This window comes from Struthio camelus, chromosome 5 (assembly GCF_040807025.1).
Source record: "Struthio camelus isolate bStrCam1 chromosome 5, bStrCam1.hap1, whole genome shotgun sequence".
Taxonomy (NCBI): domain Eukaryota; kingdom Metazoa; phylum Chordata; class Aves; order Struthioniformes; family Struthionidae; genus Struthio; species Struthio camelus.
In genome coordinates this window covers 75,150,872-75,170,807 of record NC_090946.1, presented here as the reverse complement: position 1 = coordinate 75,170,807, position 19,936 = coordinate 75,150,872, and the positions used below count along the sequence as shown (strand labels likewise).

The following is a 19,936-nucleotide window of genomic DNA, read 5'->3' as shown; positions in this document are numbered from 1 at the left end:
TTCTTCTTCTGCTGAATTTCCAATTTATCGTAAGTCAGAAACTTCTGCCCAGCATTTTCCCCTGCCGCCAGTCCAACACAAAAATAGACTGAACAACCTATTTGCCGTGCTTAGGATTTGCAGGAACCAAGAAAACTTGCCCATCCTCTCCAGAACCACAGATCTCCATCTCTGCGCTGATACAGACCTCTTGTTTGTGAACCAGAAAGAAGCGTCGGAGGAAACCGCTGACTTTTACCACATTTTCCTCTCCCTCCACTTTGTTTGACACTGGAAGAGAAACCTGTGCTGCTGCAGAGGTAGGGTGGGAAGGTACAGAGTAGGGGATGATGTATGTGGAGCCTGATGCGACCTGAGGAGCTGCAGCCTTCTCCTGAGTGCGCAGCACCTGAAGAACCTTCCATCCTGAGCACTTTTAAAAGCATCGGTTGCTTCAGCAGCCATCCCAGACTGTGAACTGTCTGCAACCTTCCTTTTGCAACAGGACTGTCATAGCTGGGAGTGAAAGGATACAATAAGGCTATTGTAATCCACAGCATGACATGGTGTGATAGGTTTGAAATCCATATTTATATTCAAAATTAATGAGCGTAACCTTGTTGGACTGGCTACTGTAAGATACTCAGACTTTGAAGCCTTCTTAAGTTCCCATGCAGAGCAGAGTTATTGACGCCTTTAATAGTCTGTTCTCCCTTTATTCAGAAGTGTTTTTAGATGAGGTATTTATGTGAAAGAAATATATACTATATACCATAGTGTTCTTTTTAAAAAATATATATTTCAGCTCAGAGTTTTGAGATCTAAAGTGTGATGGACGTGCATACAAATTTGGAAGCCAAACAAAGTGGCTGGCATGTTTATTTTGTCAGGTTAGCTTTGTCTCTCTAGAGTGGTGAGACAGCAGTTTTAATAGTAAAAAAGCCTTTTGCATGGATTTTATCATGCAGTAATAAAGAAACAAAATAACTTAGAATCCTAATAAAACTACTGTTGCTGAAGTTGTGCAACACAATCATCAGATTAAAGCTATAGTTTAATCAATCAATCAGCTGATGAATTAATAGCAGAGATTAAAGTCAACAGTGAATCAGATCATTAGATGAAGAGAAGCAAGACTGAAATTATGGTGTTATATAACGTATGACTGATCATTACGAAACATTAAGCCTCGAAACCATGGCGAACACAGTTTACTTCCCAGCTCTCGGAGGCAGCATCCCTTCCAGCATATCCTTTAGTAAGTAACTTTAACAGTTAACTCTCTACCTGAAGGTGCTACTTAGATGAAGGTGGTTTAGACTTTCATTCTTTTTCCATTTCCTATCAAATGAACTTTGTACCAGCAGTCTTTATTAAGCAATATTGGATTAAAACATTAATATGCAAATGTGGTATGTCTTGAAGATGTTTGCATGCTATTCATAACTTCAAAAATATTACAGAAAAATTGATAGGAACAGAGCAGGAAAAGGTTAACTGGTTTGTGTAGGTCATTTGGGGCACGTCAGGGGCAGGAAAGCAGCTCAGGTGGGTCATGTTGCTGAGTGGTGTCTGCTGTATGCGGGCTTTCTCCGTAGCAGGCTGTAACCTCTGGAGTCTCTTCTTCTCTTTCTTGTCCTCTGGATGATGTTTAGGAGATGAGGATCCTTAATGTCCCTTGGTGATGCAGTAGTGCCAAAACCCAACCTTTACTGCTGAGCTATTCATTTGTGATACTGACTCTGCCCCACCTCTTGAAATATTCCCAGCGCTTTGAGGAAATAATAGCTCTGTTTTCCTCCAGCCGGCTCCAGTCCAAATGTGATTTTGACCTTTGGGCAATTTGGAAAGTTAAAAATTTTCAGTCCTTCCTGTAAAATTTTATGTAATTTATTTTTAAAATCAGAACATATGTGCTTCAAAAGTATGAAGAGAGGAGCTTGCTGAAACAACTTCAGTCTCATCACGGTATAACAGCTCAGAATACTTATGACTTAAGTTTCCTTAACTTCCTGCAGCAATAGGAGCTATACTTCATCCACCTATCCATATTTTCATTTTTTTCAGTATTTCTTAAAATGTTCTTGTTCCTTTTCACCAGCAAAGAATTGGGGGTACAAAATAATTTATTCTAATTGAATTTAAAAAGTATCCTTAACAAGAAGAGAGTTATCTGGAATAGTATGCAACTAACTTAAAATATTACATTGACACATCAAGAAAAAATGAGGTCTGTACATACCAAACTTAAACAAATGGGCCTCTTATTGAGAAAAGTGTTATAAGTATACACACATTTAATGTTTTATAGAATCCATTTACATTTGTGTTGCTATGTCTTTTTCAGTCTGTCTAGTATTGTGCATAAGTGGTCTATATCTTAATACATAATGTTCAATTTAAGAACCACAAAAATAGCATATATGGGCAAAATTTAGTTTTCAATTTTGATCTGTATTTGACATTTCCTTGCAGCTTTCTTCCTTCTGAATGCTTCTGATGAGCTACAGCTCAGAATGCAGCGATGTTTTATGGCTCAGCTAGGTGTGCCGTACATTTCATGAAAATAAACCTAAATACTTATTCATCAACTTTAAAAGCATGAAATTATAATGCTTAATTCCGTTCTATTAAAACAGTAGAGGGATGGGAGGAGTTGGGGAGGGTAGAAGGGAAGAAAAGAAAAAGAAAGGACTAATGAAGGATTTAAAGCCACTGTTTTTTTTTTCCCCCAGCTGGTAAATTGAGTGCAGTGTAAAGTGTGGCTTGTGTAAGCTATAGCAAATCATGAGTTCTGTATAATGCAAAGTGCTATCTGAGTACGGTAAAAAGGTATCAAATGACTTAGTAGCTAGAGCAATCTTGATCGGAAGGTGCCTATTTCTGTAAAAATAAACCTCATCTTGCTGACCTTTGCAGACCCTGGCTGCCTTGCTCTCAGTCTAACCTGAAGAGATTAGGAAAGTCCTTAACATCAAAGAGAACCATAGACGCTATTGTCTCTGAGAGCCCCATTGTATTTTGGAGTGATTTATCAGGAGCAGTAGCCTGCCTGCTCTGGAGCCTTCACCCGCTGGCACCAACAATACAGCAACAGCCATGTTGCTGTAGGTCAGACTTTCAATCTCAAAACTTTGCCTTGTAAAAACAATGCACATCTCGTAACATGATGGATGAGAAACCTGACTCCTTTGATTCATTTGCCCAAACTTGTTTTGAAGATTTGCTGTTTTCACTGAATCAACATTTTCAGGTGTTTCCTGTAGTTCATCCAGGAGTAGGGAACTAAGTCATATTTTGTTCAACTGAAGAAAATATGAATATAATTAAATAAGGTAGAAAAACTTGTCTTTGAGCACTCACTAATCCTCAAATTCTAGATTTTTATATATATATATATATATATATATATATATATATATCCTGTACAGAAAAAGTTCTTTACATAGCTGTTGGACGAAAATGAAGATTTGATGCATTTATTTCTGTATCATCTGGAGAATTGACTGAGAACATTTCTAAGACTGGATGATTGCTAGGATGTAGTTTTTGTATTAGCTTTAGGTTGCAATTTGAAATTACCCCTTAAAGCATAAACAGGTCTTAAATTATGAAACACTAGGAAATTCTGATATCCAAGGCCTTCTTGAGTGGGCTTAAAGTGTAGTGTATATTCATTATTTTGTTGCTACTTAGTAGCTCACAGGTATTAAGCACTTTTTACTGAAGACCAGAGATTAGAAAACTCAGTTAACGGGTCAGCATTCGCTGATGGGATTTGCAGCTCATGGAAGTCCAAATCTGAGATGGTTTTTACAGAGTACATATGAGAGGCAAGCCTTCGTAATGGATGCATTTTTGTTTAAATTACTTTCCCTCTCCTTTCATTTTCAATATCTGTCGATTTCATTTTAAAACCCATTTTAAACCAAATGAAATAGCTAGGACTTTTTCTATCACAGTAATCAAGACCTTTAATATCCTACTTCTCTACAGACCATAGTTTTAAAAGCTCACGTTTGTGATGATGTTGGCTGTCGGATGTACCCTGTGGGAGATGTAGTGGAGCTGAGGGTATCCCTATTAGGATTTAGTTTTAAGTGATTTTAAAAGTTGAACAAGATTTTCAGACTTTTATGGCAATGCTTATCTTTTACTAAAGCACGCTTATGAGAACAATGGAGCTCCTCATGCCTGTACATAGTGCTCCACGTTGCAGCGTCGGAGATGCCTGGCTAGCTTCCAGTTTGAACTTCACTTAGCAGGGTAAATCTGAAATGATTTAAACACTCTCAATTTACCACCATAACCAAAGGGTCAAAGTCAGGATCCTTTGAAGCGCTAATACAAGAGAGCACTAATAAGAGAGTTCTTAAAGAGGAATTTAAACGTACCTGCTCAAAAAAAGTCATTAAGATGAGACGGGAAATGTTTTAGATAAGTGATTTCAACTGAATCTTATATTAATGGATCACTGTAAGATTTTCTATACTGTAACATATCTAGGGCTGGATTTCATCCCAGTGACCTTGGTGGACTTTGGTTCACTCTGTTAAAAGGTGGAGCAATGTGTATTTTGGTATGTATACAGGCACTGCAAAGAATTGTGAGACCCAGTCCCTAATGAGGCAGATAGCTGAGTGAATGTATGTTCTCAGTCTTTGTGCACACTTTTGGAAGGAAATGGTAAAACAATCTGCTTAAGAGCATCTGAATTTTTGCCAATTTGTGTTACAGATTTCCCTGATAAGTTCCTTAATATGTTGACCATAACTATTGCTGTTGTTACTTTCCTTTTTTTCCCCTTTGCTTCAGTTGTGCAGTTTTTTAAGATGGACATCACCCTTGTGTTTAATGACCTTCTTTTCCTATAGCTCTTACCAAGCTTTTTTCGGTGTTACTGTCTTTCTATTTAATATAGACTCTTAGGTGGTTTGTTGACAGCAGTCTTTTTTCAAAATCTGGAAAAAGAATCTTTCATTTTGCATGAAAAGGAAAAAATAGCTGTTTTTTTCTTTTCTTTAGGACTTCAACAGCACAAAAAAGATTATAATAGAAAAATGGAGAAAGAAAATAATGCAGAAACCCTGAAAGAGACACACTGATAAAACTGGAGGGAACATTCACATATCTGTCATTTGGTCTCTTGAAGATCAATACTATGAGACTAATCTATGATGCTGCAGCGGTCTATAATAACTCTAACATATTATCTTTCAGAGTATTATTACTGGAATAAAAATTGCTGTTTTTAAAATTTGAAGATATTGGGATACACACCCTGGCGTTCATTATTTCATAAAATGGATCAACAGTGTTCTCTGCGTGCGCACACAGTTCAATATTCTTTCAAAATGATACTGAAGGGTGATCATGCTGTTCCAGTGATTCTGTCCAGCGCAGTTATGCTTGGATGGATACCAAAAAACAGAATTCAAAGCAAGCAAGATGTGACTGGTTCATATCTGATGCTGAGTCTTTACAAAAGTATCACCTCAGTTTTGTAATGAAGGGAAGGAAAAGGAATTTCTGTGTCATCATGTTTTTGCACAGTGAGATTCACAAAACCAGCTTGAAAGTTTTTACAGTGATTTCTGCTCTTTGTAAGTTAGATTCTGGGAGTTTGTAATTTGGCTAGGCGGGAGAAGCATCCTTAGTAATATACTTATTGCTGTACTAATAGACAAGTTATGAAGGTTAGACTAGTTATAATTTCTTATGTCTCCATAAGTGAATTTCAAAATGACTTGTTTGTTCTTGTGCTGTCTTAACTTATTTCATTTGTTCTTTTTTATTTCAAGCTGTTGAATGCCATATTGCCTCTAAATTGGGAAAATATTAGATTTCCTTAGACTAATCTTAGAGTCTTATTTTTTCAATTATATTTTGAAACATTAATGGCAGCGGTCAGTAAAAGCAAAAAAAGGTAGAATTTTGACTGAGGCTGGATTTGGAAGGCTCTGTTAAACATGTGATCATAAAGCAACCTGTCCAATGAGTAATGGAACTCATAAAGTCTAGTTTCCTGCAGATTATCATCTTCTTTCCCTTGGTCATACTCTTCTTCCCCTGCAGCAAGAACTCCAGCTCCTCTGCTCCTGCAAGCAGAGCCACGTCCTCTGGATACAAGCAGAGCCACGTCCTCTGGATATCGGGCTGCGATGCACGCAGCGATGGGCCGGCTGATACGTGCAGGGCGCTCAATCTCGCTTTCTCCTGTCGTGGGGGGACTGCTTTGGGTCTCTCTTCCTACTTCTCATTTTCACAAAGCGCGTAGGAACTTTGGTTATTTTTGTGACTTCCACCTCTGTCAGAGTTTGTCACCCCTGGATATTTGGAGGGGTTGGAAAGGAGTGACACAGAGATGGACTGTCAGCGTGTCGTGCTATAATAATCTTTTCCTTATAGCGCAGCTTGTGTGTAGGGGCAAAGGCTTGCAAATAAGAAGTGAATTTCTATTGCACAATAGCTTGATTTAACAGAATTTAAGGTTTTAACAGAATTTGAGGTTTTGGGTTTTTTTTTCCCCCCTCTCCTACTGGAGCAATGGCTACTGTGTAAATAGTTTCAAACATTTAGAAACTGTTGTTGTTTTGAGTGATTTTCAGGGTCACTCCAAAATCACAGTTTTGCTAGGGAATGAATAATGTTTAAGTGTCATAAATGCCTGCCTTAATGCTGCCTGATACTGGCAATGACTACGTAGGTGTGATATGTTTTATCAACTTTGCTTGTAACTAACCAAAGGCGGTTTGTCATAACATGAGTCGCTTATTGATGACACAGTTGTCTGTGATTGATTAAAAGTGGCAGATTTATTTCAGCTTCAACTCTTTCCATTAGCATTCCTATCGACCATCTGGCAATGGAAAACCTCACTTGTGAAGTAGGCTGGGATCTTGTTAAAAATTACAAGATTTCTTAGGGCCTTTTTTGCCAATGTGCTGATGACCCAGAAAGCTGTCAGTTTTAGTTTCTTGACAGTTCTTGTTGTGTGATATGGTCAAGACTGCTGTTGAGTCAGGCTGTGATTTGATTTCAGCATTTTTAATAGTTTTTAATTATTGCTTTGATTGCAGCAAATATTTAGTTAATGGTTATGCAAATATTCTTTTGGGGGCTTTTACCTCTTTCATAGGTGGGTTGCTTAGAACGAGTAGAAACATATTTCTGGTTAAATGGGAGGTAGAAAACAAACAACTTCCAAATGGTACCTACTGATAACAATGAGAACTTTTTCTAAAGAACTTGATTATGTGAAAACATTAAAATTATTTAAAGATAATGTAGCAAGGAAGGATTTTTAAGGGATGAAAAATGGATTCTAAATGAGTTGTGATGTGTTCCAGATTTTGGAGTTGTCTGCGTGTCCATTAAATGGTAGATACACATACTGATATTGGAGAAGTTTGGCACTATTGTTCAATGGACAGTGACTGCTCAGGACATTTAGTGGGGTTTCTGCTGACAGCACTGTGAATTACATCACAAGCTAAAGTGCTGCAACTGCTCTGTCCCTAGCATCCCCTGATGAATAGTAGTATATCAGGGCTATCTTTGCTAAACAGCTTTATGTGACCTTTCTGCTGCAGTGTTCAGCACCTCCCTGTGGCTTCCCACCTGCAGCATCCTCTGCTCCCCACAAATAAGCAATTCAAAGTAAAGGTTTAAGAGCTCATTGTTAGGACCCCGTACATCTAGATTTCACAGGGGCCATTGTAAAGATTACTTTTATCTATATATTGCAGAGAAGTGAGTTAAGGACAGAGAAAACATATTCTGCATTAGTTTCCCTGTATTTACAGGGTTTGATTATAACAATGCCTTTAAGTCTTTGTTAAACATACTTTTATGGGAGTTTTTGAAACAAACATTTCCATTTCTCATAGTGTGATAGGTTTCTGTCCAGGATCTCTAAAGCCTGACCTAGTTGGCTGTAAATATTTTAAATGGTTCCATGGATGTTTCAAGCCTGTGGCTTCTTGAGGCGTAATGCACAAGGGACTGCCTCATAAGTGGGCTGCACATTGCACTTAGACTCTCACACAAACATTGCAGCAAGTGAAGGTGTTAAAAAATATGCGTGAAGGTCAACATGACAAGTCTTGTTAGGAGATTAGTGCAATAGTTCTCTTGAAAAATAATCTCTAACGAATTATTTTCCGTTCTATGTACAATTTAGCAAGTTGTGTTGAGGCAGCATTAATGTTACATAGATGGTAGTTACTTGTGCAGTATTTAGCTTTAGAAAGGGGCTAAATACCTTATGTTTTTATTTTCCATCGTTAGCAGTGTTTATGCTGGGGCAGCATGCAATTTCTGAAAATGAAATGGTTTTGGATAGTGAGCTGGGATTATCCGAAGCACATAAATAATGTATAGTGTAATTCATTTGAAGGTCTCCCGTGTTATGTTTTTTGATCGTAGGTAGGATAACATTGGAGTAATAATTTGGAACAAATGTATTCAGACACTCAAAGGTACTTTGTGGAGGATTGAGAAATACTTAAAACAAACAAATCTTAAAAATCCCTTCTCTTGTCTGCTATTTTAATTTTTGCCATCCCATAAAAGGTTATTATCATAGTCTTTTACTTGGGCACATGTCAAAGTGTTACTCATTTCCAACCCTCAGCAGACCATTTGATACAAGCCCTTTGAAGACAGAGTTGCTAATAGACAAGGCACAATCCTTCTGTGATACAGTTTCTTAAAATTTCTTACCTGCAGGTTCATTTGTCCTGCTTACTACATTTTCCTTTAGAAACAATGCCTTTTAGCAGATCCTGTTGCATTCATACTGTTTTTTGGATAACTGACCAGACTTAGGCACAATACCATCTCAAGGCATTCCTCTAGATCACTTGCCAGTTGTCTGCTTGAACGCCATCTGTTCCTGGCAGAAGTTACCTTCAAATACCTAACAAAACAGGTCATGGGAAAAAACCAAAATCTTCCAAGAGCTAATGGTGTTAACATACCCTGCTTCTTTAACTCCATTAATATTTCCCTCATAGCATTCGGGAAACCTGGACTTTTTAGGCAGATTCTGCAACCCCGAGGTCTTTCCTTTTGAGGAGTACCATTATCTGCCCAAGCAAACGCTACGAGTGGTGCTAACTTGCAAGAAGATGTTTAGTGGAAAGCTAGAACAATGTGTGAAATCTAGTATTACTTCATAAAGACACGGAAAACTGTGCTAATGAAATCTGCAGGAGACAATAAAGTGAGTCATGCAGCAAAGAACTCTGGAAACAGCAGCGCGAAACAGTGCCACTAAGAAAAAAAAATGTAACTGAGAGCAGGAAATACAAAGAGCATCTTGGAAAAAATCCAGGCTAATGCATCCAATGAAATATAATCTGAAATGCAGACATACATGGGAGCAGAAGCTGTAAAAAGCCGTAAGGCTGAAAGAGATACAGAGAAAGCGGGCTGCGAATTAGACGTGAGTCTCTACAAAAGGGCCAACTTGGGCTGCATGTTCAAGAAACATCACGTGATGGATTAGGGAAGCATTAGGCCTTTCTTGGAGGAACCGTTCAGTTCTGGGGATGAGGGAGAATTGGAGTCATCAGAGTGCTTTCAGCAAGAGAAAAAATGGTGAGGATTTGGAGGAAATGGTGAAATACAGATACGTAGGCTGACTGTAGGAGCCCACAAATATGTGAACATGGAAGCATTTAAAGCATAGAGGAGTGAAACAGCAGCGTGTGACATGGCAGGTGATAGTTTCAGTGGACTAACAGAAGAAAGACGTCTTGGTAGGGGTCTGTGGTGTGTTTGAAGACAGCACAGTCAGAATAGAGGTTGAGGGCCAAATGGTGAAGTGATACAAGATGATCTGGGTCTTTTTTGGAGCTGTATCTGATTATACGAGGTCTGAATTTATTCCTTAATCACAGAACAGTTGAGGTTGGAAGGGACCTCTGGAGACCATTTAGTCCAAATCCCCTGCTCAAGCGTTTATTGACAAGAAGAAGCTAAACCTTGGGATGGCTGAAGCATTTACTCACTCCCATGGGTCCCTGGAGCTGGAGGCGAACAACTCAGTGGGCACTGCGTGCCCTGGTCACTGATTCTGGTTTGGGAAGATCAGGCCTCGGGAGAGGTGGTGGCTGGACGGCAGCGTGGAGCTGTGCAGCGTCCCAGCGTAAGCTGCTCCTGCCCCTGGCTCAGCCCCCTCAGGCTTTTTTTCAACTGATAACACGAGCAGAAAGGAATTGAAAACGTTTTAAAAGAAGTTTGTAAATCGCCGAGGCCAATTTATTTCTCCTAAGAGAGTCTGGCTCTTGCCTGCTCGTTCAGGTGGTGAGACTGCGGCAAACTCTTGCCTGTTAACAAGGGACAAGTCCTGCGAATTGCAGAGGCTGCCGCTGGCGTGCAGGGGAATTGTCCTGACCTTTCTCCAGCGTTGCTTCTGTTGACCCTGTTGAAGTGGGCTTAGTCGTAAGCAAATCTTCTGCTAATTGTTTCCCCTCTCCAGTTGCTATTCTCGGAGATATGTTACCGTTTTATGTGTTTTACCAGTTTATGTAGTTTTTTTCAACACAGCAAACAAGATGGAAGTAGAATCTAATTTACTGTTATACTGGATGCAGACCAGTTTCTCGTGTAGAAAAGGTTATGTGAAAACAAGTTGTTTATTTGGTGATTTTGAAAGTGGTATATCGTGCTGCTTCGGAAGGCTGCGTTTTCCAGAGCCTGCTTGTTCAAACTCTATTTTTTTAATATTAGTGTTGGTTCCCCTGTAGTAGTACCATAAAGTTGCTTATTTCTCAGTGCCTTTAAACGTGCAAGCCGGTCTGTAGATGTAGTAGACAGAGTTTTCAGTTCAGCAGCCGTGACTGCTTGCCAACGTCGTGTGTTTGGTAAATGCTGGCAGTCAACCTTGAGAGTTTACGGATGTTGGCTTTCATTTATTTTTTTCTTTCTTTCACTGCGCTGTTTAAATCAGGAGTATTAAAAAGTCTGTTAGATTTAAACTGAAGCGAGGGTCTGAGAAGACGCCAGTGCTGCCTCCTCACCCAGGAACGCGTCCCCCTGGCTGGCAGGAGTTTCAGCCGGCGCAGGAGCCGCCGAACCTGCTGAAGAGCGAGGTGTCTGCAGGTTCGCACAGCCGTGCTGTCCGAGTCCTGACAGCGGTTTTGTGTGTGTGGAGCAAGCCCGAAGCCTGATTTATGACTTTGTCTGAGAAACAGAGAGGGAGCAAAAGAGCCTCTGAAGCAGCACTTTTAATAGCTCTTTTTTTTTTTTTTTCTCCTTTCAAATATTTTTGTTTTATTATATCTGACACCAGTCAAGGAGAGAGGAAGCTCTTTTAACCTTACTGCAAATAAAACAGTAGTGCTTTAAAAAAAAAATTCTGCTCACTTTGTATCTCTAGACTGGTGATCCTGACAGACCACAGAATTTAAAAATAAAATTACACTTTTTCTTTTCTTAACTTGTTTAGCTGTGTCAATCCATTTGAAGCCTGATTCTTACTTAGGAGGAAAAAAAAAAAAACTATAGCAATAAATCCATCTGTCCGTCATGCTGTTTATCTGTCTATATATCTATCCCCTAAAGACTTTTAAATGTTGTTTTTTATTTTTAAACCGTTACTGAAAATCAGTTGTGACATTTTCTGTTTAGGCTGCTAAAGGTTTTGGCAGATAGAACATGGATTTTGTCTTTTGATGATGAATTCAATTCAGCATTCATTGCAAAGTACTCAAGTGTTTAAACGTGTAGTGATAGACAACTAAAACTCCTGCTGTGCTAAGCTCCACCAGGTCTCTTCAGTAGTTCTGCTGTTCAAAAAGCATTGGATCTGGTGTCATCTGTTTTTAATAACTGTGAGTCTTGCACGCTATTTATATTAGAACTAAGGCCGAGTGTTTCACTTTGACAAATAGAGTCTAACTTTTTAGCTCTTACTTTTAAAAACGCCCACACAATTTATGATGTTTTTATCCTTTAAAAAAGGTAAGGGGCTTGTGCATCATCTTATACGAATTTCAACATTATGATTTAGATATGAAACAGAAGTAAAAAGCTGGTCTGCAAAAATGCTGGTCATGGGAAAGAATACGTCTGGACTTTCTTGCTGGCCAAGGTTTGGTCAGTGAGGAAGCCAGCGTTTGGGGGTGATCAGCTTGGGTTGTGTCCATGGTGCTTCTGCAAAAGCTGTTTCCACTGCCGTCTGATGGTGGTTTTTTTTGAGCAATAGAAAATGAGAGGAAGATGAAATCTGGCTCAGGGTTCAGGTATTAGCCTGGGGCCTTCTCTGTTATCTTGGGCAAGTGGTTTAGGCCGTGTCCACAGGAAAAGGTTTTGGTGATCCCAAGCTCCTCGGCCTGTGCTCTGAGCTTCCTGGAAGTTGTAACACCATGGGGGTGTAATTTTGTGTCTGAGCTGATGTACATTAAATACTGTCAGCTGTTAATAGGGGGCACAGAAGTATCGTAGAGATCAGACAAGGGAGACAACGGAGGACCCTTCTAGTGTGATTTTGCCAACACGCTTGTGGTGCCACCAGGAGGAATCCTGGGCCAGTATCGCAGGGTACGACCAGTGTGCCAGCGCTCACTCGGAGATTTCCACATGCTCCGTTGTCAGGAGACGAGAAATCTGCACGAGGATTTTCTGTGTGGTGCTGCCATGTGGTAAAAACATCACATCACTTTTATGCTGTTTTTGAAGTCTATGTTTTTCACTTAGTTTCTTTGAGATGAATGTGGAAGTTGGTTGTTTAGACTGCTTGCATGGACTCATAATTCAGCAGGAAGATAATGGATCAGCTTTTACCATTGTTGGTAATTGTTAATACTTTTTTTGTTAAAACAGGTTCATTTTAGAAGTATGTATTTTTTCATGAAGAAACCAGAAGTTTATGTTGCTTTCTTACTCGTCTATTAAGATTTTCAAATAGGATATTAAAAATTCAGAAACCTAGAGGTAAGGAGAACCTTAGAGGTGGTTCAGCTGTAATTTTCCCAGAGGCCAGAGAAAACATTACACTTCTGAGCTAATACGTTCTTGCTCTAAGAATGGCTGTGCAAGTTCACCTCAAATCAAAGGGTCATATAAATTGCTACCAAAATAATTTCCAAAATTAATTCTGTCAATATCAAGCATATCTTTAAACTTGATTCAGTTCCTTTAAAGCAGTTTACCTTAAAGAGCATTTTCCATTAAAATATGTGCAGTGAAAAGTGATTATTACATCACGATGTAGCACTTAAGTTACATTGCATTTGACAAAAAATACTTTATGCATCTGTTTATTTGCTTTAATATTTTACTAACCAACGAAGCAAAGTAACATAGACAGTTGTAGTGTAATGCTAAAAACCCAAGTGTTAGGTTGCCAAGTGTTGCTGTTCCCATGATACTTTGCAGATACTAAAAACTAAAACTAAAGCAAACTGGAATGGTGCTGTAGGGCTGGTAAAGGAAATACAGCGTATGGAGATTAAACAGTTGAAGGGCAGACGTGTACTACAAATGAGTCTGTACAGACTGTTGGCTCGCTGGGCCAAGCACTTAGGCATTTGTTGCACATTTTGGCCAAGTACAGAATGGAGGAAATCTAAACCAAATACAAGACTTATGTTTCTTTAAAAAAGAAAGGGAGAGGGGGCTCGTTCTTTTCTAAAACTAGTTTCCCTTAGCTGATGCTTCAGAATTGGCTTTTCAAACTTAGAAAGCAAAACAAGTGCGGTGGTGAAAACAAACAAAAGCAAAGTTGCTCATTACACTTGGTTAAAACTCAGCTGATCCCTGATACAAATTTGCAGTATTTTCCCAGCATGACATTATTCTGTGACAGCTTTACTCTGTGTGCTTTTCTTTCAGTTAACATTTGTTTGAATGGCAAAGCAAGTTGGCAAATTTGGTGCTACCGGTCTTTGAAGTTGAGACTTCAGCCCAAACAGCCTTCTCTTTGTGCACGGCAGGGAACCCTTCTGCTTTGGAGAGGGATGCAGGCAGCACAAAGGCCAGAGAGGGTCTGTATATGTGATGTCTCACAATACTTTCTAGTGCTTACTTAAGTAGTGCAGGTCTTCTAGGAATATTAGTTTATTTTTTTGTGAATTTTTCCTTTACCTTGCAAAGAGTCAAAGTTCAAAATGAAAAAAAAAAGAAGATTAACCTGAAAGTATTTTTTTTTATTGATCTTCAAATATAGCTTAGTATGTTGAAGGATTTAAACTGCAGTGGGAATTTACTTTCTTCTCTGTTCAATACAGTTGTTATTTCATGACATAGTTCTAGTGCAAGCTCTTTGAGGTACAAAGGAAGAAGTAGGGATTTACTTGAGACGAATGAAATTTGTTTCATGCTTTACTCATTTTTACTAGAGTTGCCCTAAAATCTGCTATATGTCAAAAATTGTCTGAAAAACTTGACAGAATACAATGACAGAATATGAACTATAAGATGGGAGGGAGGAAATTACTTAAATAGGACAGAATATAAGAACTGCTTATTGTAGTATTTGCACGTTTCTTGGTTGGTTTAACACCTTTTACTGTTCCACAGTCTGTATCTTAATAGTTATGGTAGGAAGTAGCTTGCATGGCATACGTGTTACTCTTCCTCCTTCTCAAAGATCTGATTTCATGCTTTGTTATACATGTCCAAGGAAGCACAGTGCTGAAGGGTAACCACAACTGTTAGAGCTCTTGAGTATTGTCATGTGTACAAAGTTAAGGATGTGCATGAGCAATTTTAGGATGAGGCTTTGTTCTGTAGTACTGTTCAGTAGAGAAGGGGCGTTGCTTAGCAATAGGAATCACTTGCTCTGCTTTTTACACCTACTTATCTTAGAAGCTGGATCTCTGATGACTGGAGGCCTGGAGGCCACAAATTCTTAAGAAGGAAGGGTAAAAAATGTGGTGGGATAAGGTTTTCTGAACAGGTTTTGTCGTGTGGGCTTTGCTGTGTTTTGTTTTGGCTAGGAATTAACTTTACTGACTAATTCCCAATTACAGAAGGTTCAGCCTTCCGAATTTTCAAGATTGAGGTCAGCCCTCCGCACAATCAGGAGAGGGCTTTGGGAGACAGAAGACATCGGGAGACATCTGGATGGTCTGTAAGCCAAGGTCAGGGAAATGTGTTCCCTGCAAACACAAACTCTGCCTGTGCTCTCCCGTGTCTCAGCCACTTGTTACCCCCCTCACACCTGATTTTATAAGTGCCCTTTAACCGATTTCAAAACCTCAAGCAATTTCAAAGAGTAATAGTTAGCAAAGACCTTTTGAGGCTGATCTGGCTTGTTTTAATTGATGCAAGTTGGGGAGCAGTGCCAGCGGAGCTGCAGGGTGGCATGAGCAGTGACAGGCAGCTGGGAGATGGCTCGGAGCTGCAGCCTCACTCCTGGCTGTTGCATGGAGCTTCCGTTCATGGCTCCATGCACCTGACTGTGGGTAACACTGCGGTGCACTGGTTTAAGAAAAAAAGGTTTCTTAATTGATCCAGTTAAACCAGGGCAAGAGACTGCAAGAGAGACATCTCCCCTGTAGTTTGAATGAGATTTCTATTGGTTAATATGTGTCTGGTGACACTAGTATTAAACTATATTAAAGCAAACCAACAATTAAATGGAAATGTCTGCTTTACCAGTAGTTTTCCACTACTCTAGCTAACCTAATTTAATTAAAGCAGTGCAGCATGGACCTTACACAAGACACGGGGTAAGATGGTGCTGTCAGCACCCTATATCAGAAACGCTTTCCTCCTTTCCTGAGAGGATTTTAAAATAGCAATTAACTTTGTTTCCACTCCTAACACTTTCGTTTTGAATTGTGTTTCAATAAGGAAATGTGATTACATTTTTACACTAACTTATTGTCTGTACAGAATGCATTACCAAGGAGATATGTTTTTTATAACATGAAGGTCTTTTGGGACCTAGTTTAGTGATTCATTAGTACATAATAGTATGAGTGAGCAAGCACTCATAATATGTAGCAATGTACCTTTTAAACTTATATCACATTTAATGGTAAATGGCTGTTTTCCCAGTGATTTATACTATTTTTGTACTTTATTACCTATACATGTTTATACCCGAGTGGAGACTGCCATGCACGCATCTTCCAAGGTTGGAATAAAAGGTTATGGTTTACTTTCTGGAGCTGTATTGTATCAGTAGAGGTTGGATCCAAACTTGTGAGAGACCTATTTAAATTTGTAGATTTACAGGAACCTTGACTTGGAAGGACATCATTCTAACAGAGCAGCCTGGGTTTTTTGCAGAGATTTTGATTTTTGAGAAGGGATGTGGGATCAGCTTAATTTGAATTTAAAAAAAGGCTGTATGGAATAATGTATTTATGTTTGCACTGTAGGCTGGCATCTGGCAAATTCATGTCTGCTGTTGCTTGTGGCTAAAATGGGGCAAGTTTAGCTGTATCTATCAAGTTGCCTAGTCCTTTTGGTATCAGCATGTCCTGGTGAGATCAGAGCAGGTATTCCATACTGTCTTTGGAATAGGGGGTAAGGAAGCCAGATGGATACACACAGGACGTTATAGTATAAATGGTAGCAAAGCCTGGATTATCTTGTTATGCAAAGCTGGGAGGAAGACCTGACAGACCAGTCGTACAGCTTGATTAAGGAGCCTAGTTTACACAAGACAGAAAGTACTCAAGTGGTTACAAGACAATCACATGCCAGTCTAACTTCAACCATCAACAGAGCATAGCTATGGTGATTAGCTGAGTATTTCCATAATGTGTGTCTGTACAAGTTATAATTAAAGCCAAGCCTGCCCTTAGCTAATTACAAGTTTGCTTAGGAGTACAGTTTATATAAAGCTTTTAAAACTTTATATGGAGAAGATATACATCCACAGGCATAATAGGAATGACGCCTTATTTTCAAACTGAAATTTATAGGCTTTGGCGTCTCTTTTTCCCTCTCTCCACGGTACTATACAGACTTTTTTGCGTCCTCAACCACTTTTTACCAGAAATATTGTCCAAGTTTCGCCAACATCGAGGCATTGATTTTCGAGTTTTCTTTCCAGTGTTTCATTCTCACTGTTGGAAGAATAATCGAGATGTTAACATGGCTTTGAGCTTTGCATTTGGAGAAGATTAATAAATAATATTTAGATCTTTCATTAAAAAAAGTTTTGAGGGTCATGAAACTTTTTGTTGAACACAAGGGCTACATGAACAATGTTTTATCTGTTGCAACTAGCTATGTGTTTGTGTAGATAATGCTACAGCTTCATGTTTTCAGGTCAGTCCCTTAGGAATAACTGGCAGCATAACCATATAACATCTCTATCAGTGAAACTGATAGTGCTGTGACATAATTCCCTTCTCACCTTGGTGCACTATAGCTGGCTCTTTTCTAATGGTCAGCTGGTGCAGTGCTGCAGACCGCTTTGCTGGGGTTATACTGCTCCTTCAAATCCCACAGCAGGGATATAGAGAAGCCTCGGTATAGAGACACGTCTTGGATCTCACACACAGTTGTAACATGGACTAGCATGGCTGTGAGTGTAACACAGTATTAGCCACATGTGAATGGTCATTGGCATGTGTTATACTGAGCTCTGCATCAGCCAGGTCTGTTCTTCATGGTGACTCTGGAGAGCTGTATTGCAAAGGCAAGGCCAAATGGTGCTGACATGGTCGCCGTAGTCCGTCCAAAGTGTTTTCTCTGCATTTTCCTATTTATTTGCTATCTTTCCTTCCCCCTTCTAAGTACTTCTCTCAGGAGTGAAGGATGTCTGAAAGGGAAGGTAATTGGAGCCTGCAGAGCTTATGCTCTTGGCTTTTGACATCTTTGGTACAAGAAGATGCTTATGTAGCCTCTGGCTTCTTAGGAAGAAAAGCAGAGTGGGGTACATAAACCCTTGTATGTGGCTCAAGAAAGGAAACTTGTAGAAGAACTACTGATGAATTGCTTCTCCTTATTTCTGTCTAGCCATATTTGAATTTGGTATTAGTTTGATTATTCAAGTCAGATCAAATTTAGGTCAGTTGTGATGGATTTTTTCCAAATCCAGCTCCCTTGATTCCTACTGTAAACGCTTACCAGATGACATGATGTGAAACTGGAACAGACTTGAGCCGTGTGATGACCGAATAAAATCTCAGTGGGAACTACTTCCATGTTCCTAAGATCAGTTTCTCATGTAATAAATTCTGTATCCAAAATTGTATCAAATATTTTTCTGACAAGGGTTCATTTTTTCCTAACGGACAAATCCCAGCAGAGCTATTTATAAGAAGCCTCTCTGTTGTGTTTGCTCTCACATGCCTGTTACTCAGACCAACACTGAAGAAGAAATATATGCAAAAATTTAACTCAGCCTCGGTGCCACTGCTGTTGGATCCACCTTGTTTTGTCTTGTCTGACATCCTCTGCTACATGCCTTTGATATTCGTCTGTCAGTAAGGGTTGTCATGGGAAATCACCATTACAGATTTCTCCCTGAAGGAATACTCAGAGTTTATTTGGTGACACCTTTTCTTTGCAGACCGTTTCAGTGCTTTGTTCTGCCTGATCCTCTCATGGCCGTGAGGGACGGAGAGGAATGATTCAAGTGAATGCCGTACCCATGCCAAGTGCCACGCTATATACTAAAGCATGTTAAGTCTCGTACACCAGGCAGTACGATGCGGCGAACACGTGGTGCAGTGCTTGGTGGTATCCTTAGGCTTGGAAGGAGCAGGCTAGTCCATTTTTCAAACACAGATCCAGTCACAGGGAAAGTGGCTTAGTTGTTTTTTAGTATTAAATGTAGAGCTGCATTGATTCAGCTCTAATTCTTAAAATGAAATTAAAAAATTATGCAAAACTTTTAAATAGACCAATGTTTATTCACATCCTGGTATGTTAAAGAGAAGTCTAGACTCCAGACTTCCCTGAGATGCGTATTGTTTCGTGTACCGCAACATGTCAGTCTCTTAACACATCTAATCAGGGAGGTAAGACATGTGTCTTAGATTTTAAAAAGTCCTACTGTACCTAAGTCGGAAGAGTAGAGTAGGTTCTTCCAATGTGCCTTCTTAGTTGCTACAATGTTAAATCATCATCTACCATTTAGGCTGCCTGATTAGATGTGTTCTGTGCATACCTGAAAATATGTGATGTTTTAAAGCTATATTTGCTATTTAAATAAGAGGTTTGCCTTAATTGGCTGTTATAAATTACAAGCAAGAAGGAATGATTTATTGCTTGTAATTAGAAATGAGTTACGAAGAGAAATGTTGGTAATCATAAAATAAAGCTTGGAATACATTGATTTCCAGATGGCTGGCAGTGAAATTGCTCTTTAATGTATAATAGACCAGACACAAGGAAAAAAACCTATCATCCATCTTTATTCCTTGATGGATTACTTGTATGAATCTGTACTTACCTGAAATTTAAAATATTAGTTTTGGCTGCATAATCTGATGAGAGAAACTTCATTTGAACAGTGGTGTATGCTATCAGAGGTAATGGAAGAGGTGAGTTAATATTTTGCCTAGGATGATTTTTGTCCTTGTAATGTCAACAGGGAAGATCTAACAATAAATCTGGCATCACCTTTGGGAATAACAATCTCTGTGGATTGTTCTCGGAGACTGCCAGTTACTAAGATGTTTTTCTTTTCATCTTTTGCCTCATTAGCTGTTTTTATGAGGTTGAGATTGATCAAAACACCTGTCCAAAGCAAATATTTATAATCCTCCTTGCTTGAGTCTAGAGAAATATATTTGTACCAGAAATAAAGGCAGCAGTGCTACTGCTGAGAACTTTTCAGCAGTATAATGCCCGTGTTAGTTGACAACGTGCTCACTTGACTCTTGAAATTTAATTTCTGTTACTGCAGTTCCAAGCATGATTTCAAAATTATTTGTATTTACCTTATTTGGTGTATGCTGCTAATGATTGTGCTTTCTATCATAATAGATGCATTCTGTGCCGTTACCATTTGAAGCACGAGATAGACATATTTGGA

General features: G+C 39.2%; 1 protein-coding gene and 1 long non-coding RNA gene across 3 annotated transcripts in view; one reads left to right on the top strand and one right to left on the bottom strand.

The window, feature by feature from the left end:
* Positions 1-19,936, top strand: part of BRF1 (BRF1 general transcription factor IIIB subunit) — a 176,851-nt gene that overhangs the window by 141,378 nt on the left and 15,537 nt on the right. The gene's annotated exons all lie outside the window — the stretch shown is intronic.
* The window catches only part of LOC104144502 (uncharacterized), a 36,514-nt gene continuing 30,779 nt past the window's right edge, over positions 14,202-19,936 (bottom strand). Inside the window, exon 4 of the long non-coding RNA XR_694142.2 lies at positions 14,202-17,012. This is a non-coding gene — a long non-coding RNA (uncharacterized lncRNA). The remainder of the gene's footprint in view (positions 17,013-19,936) is intronic.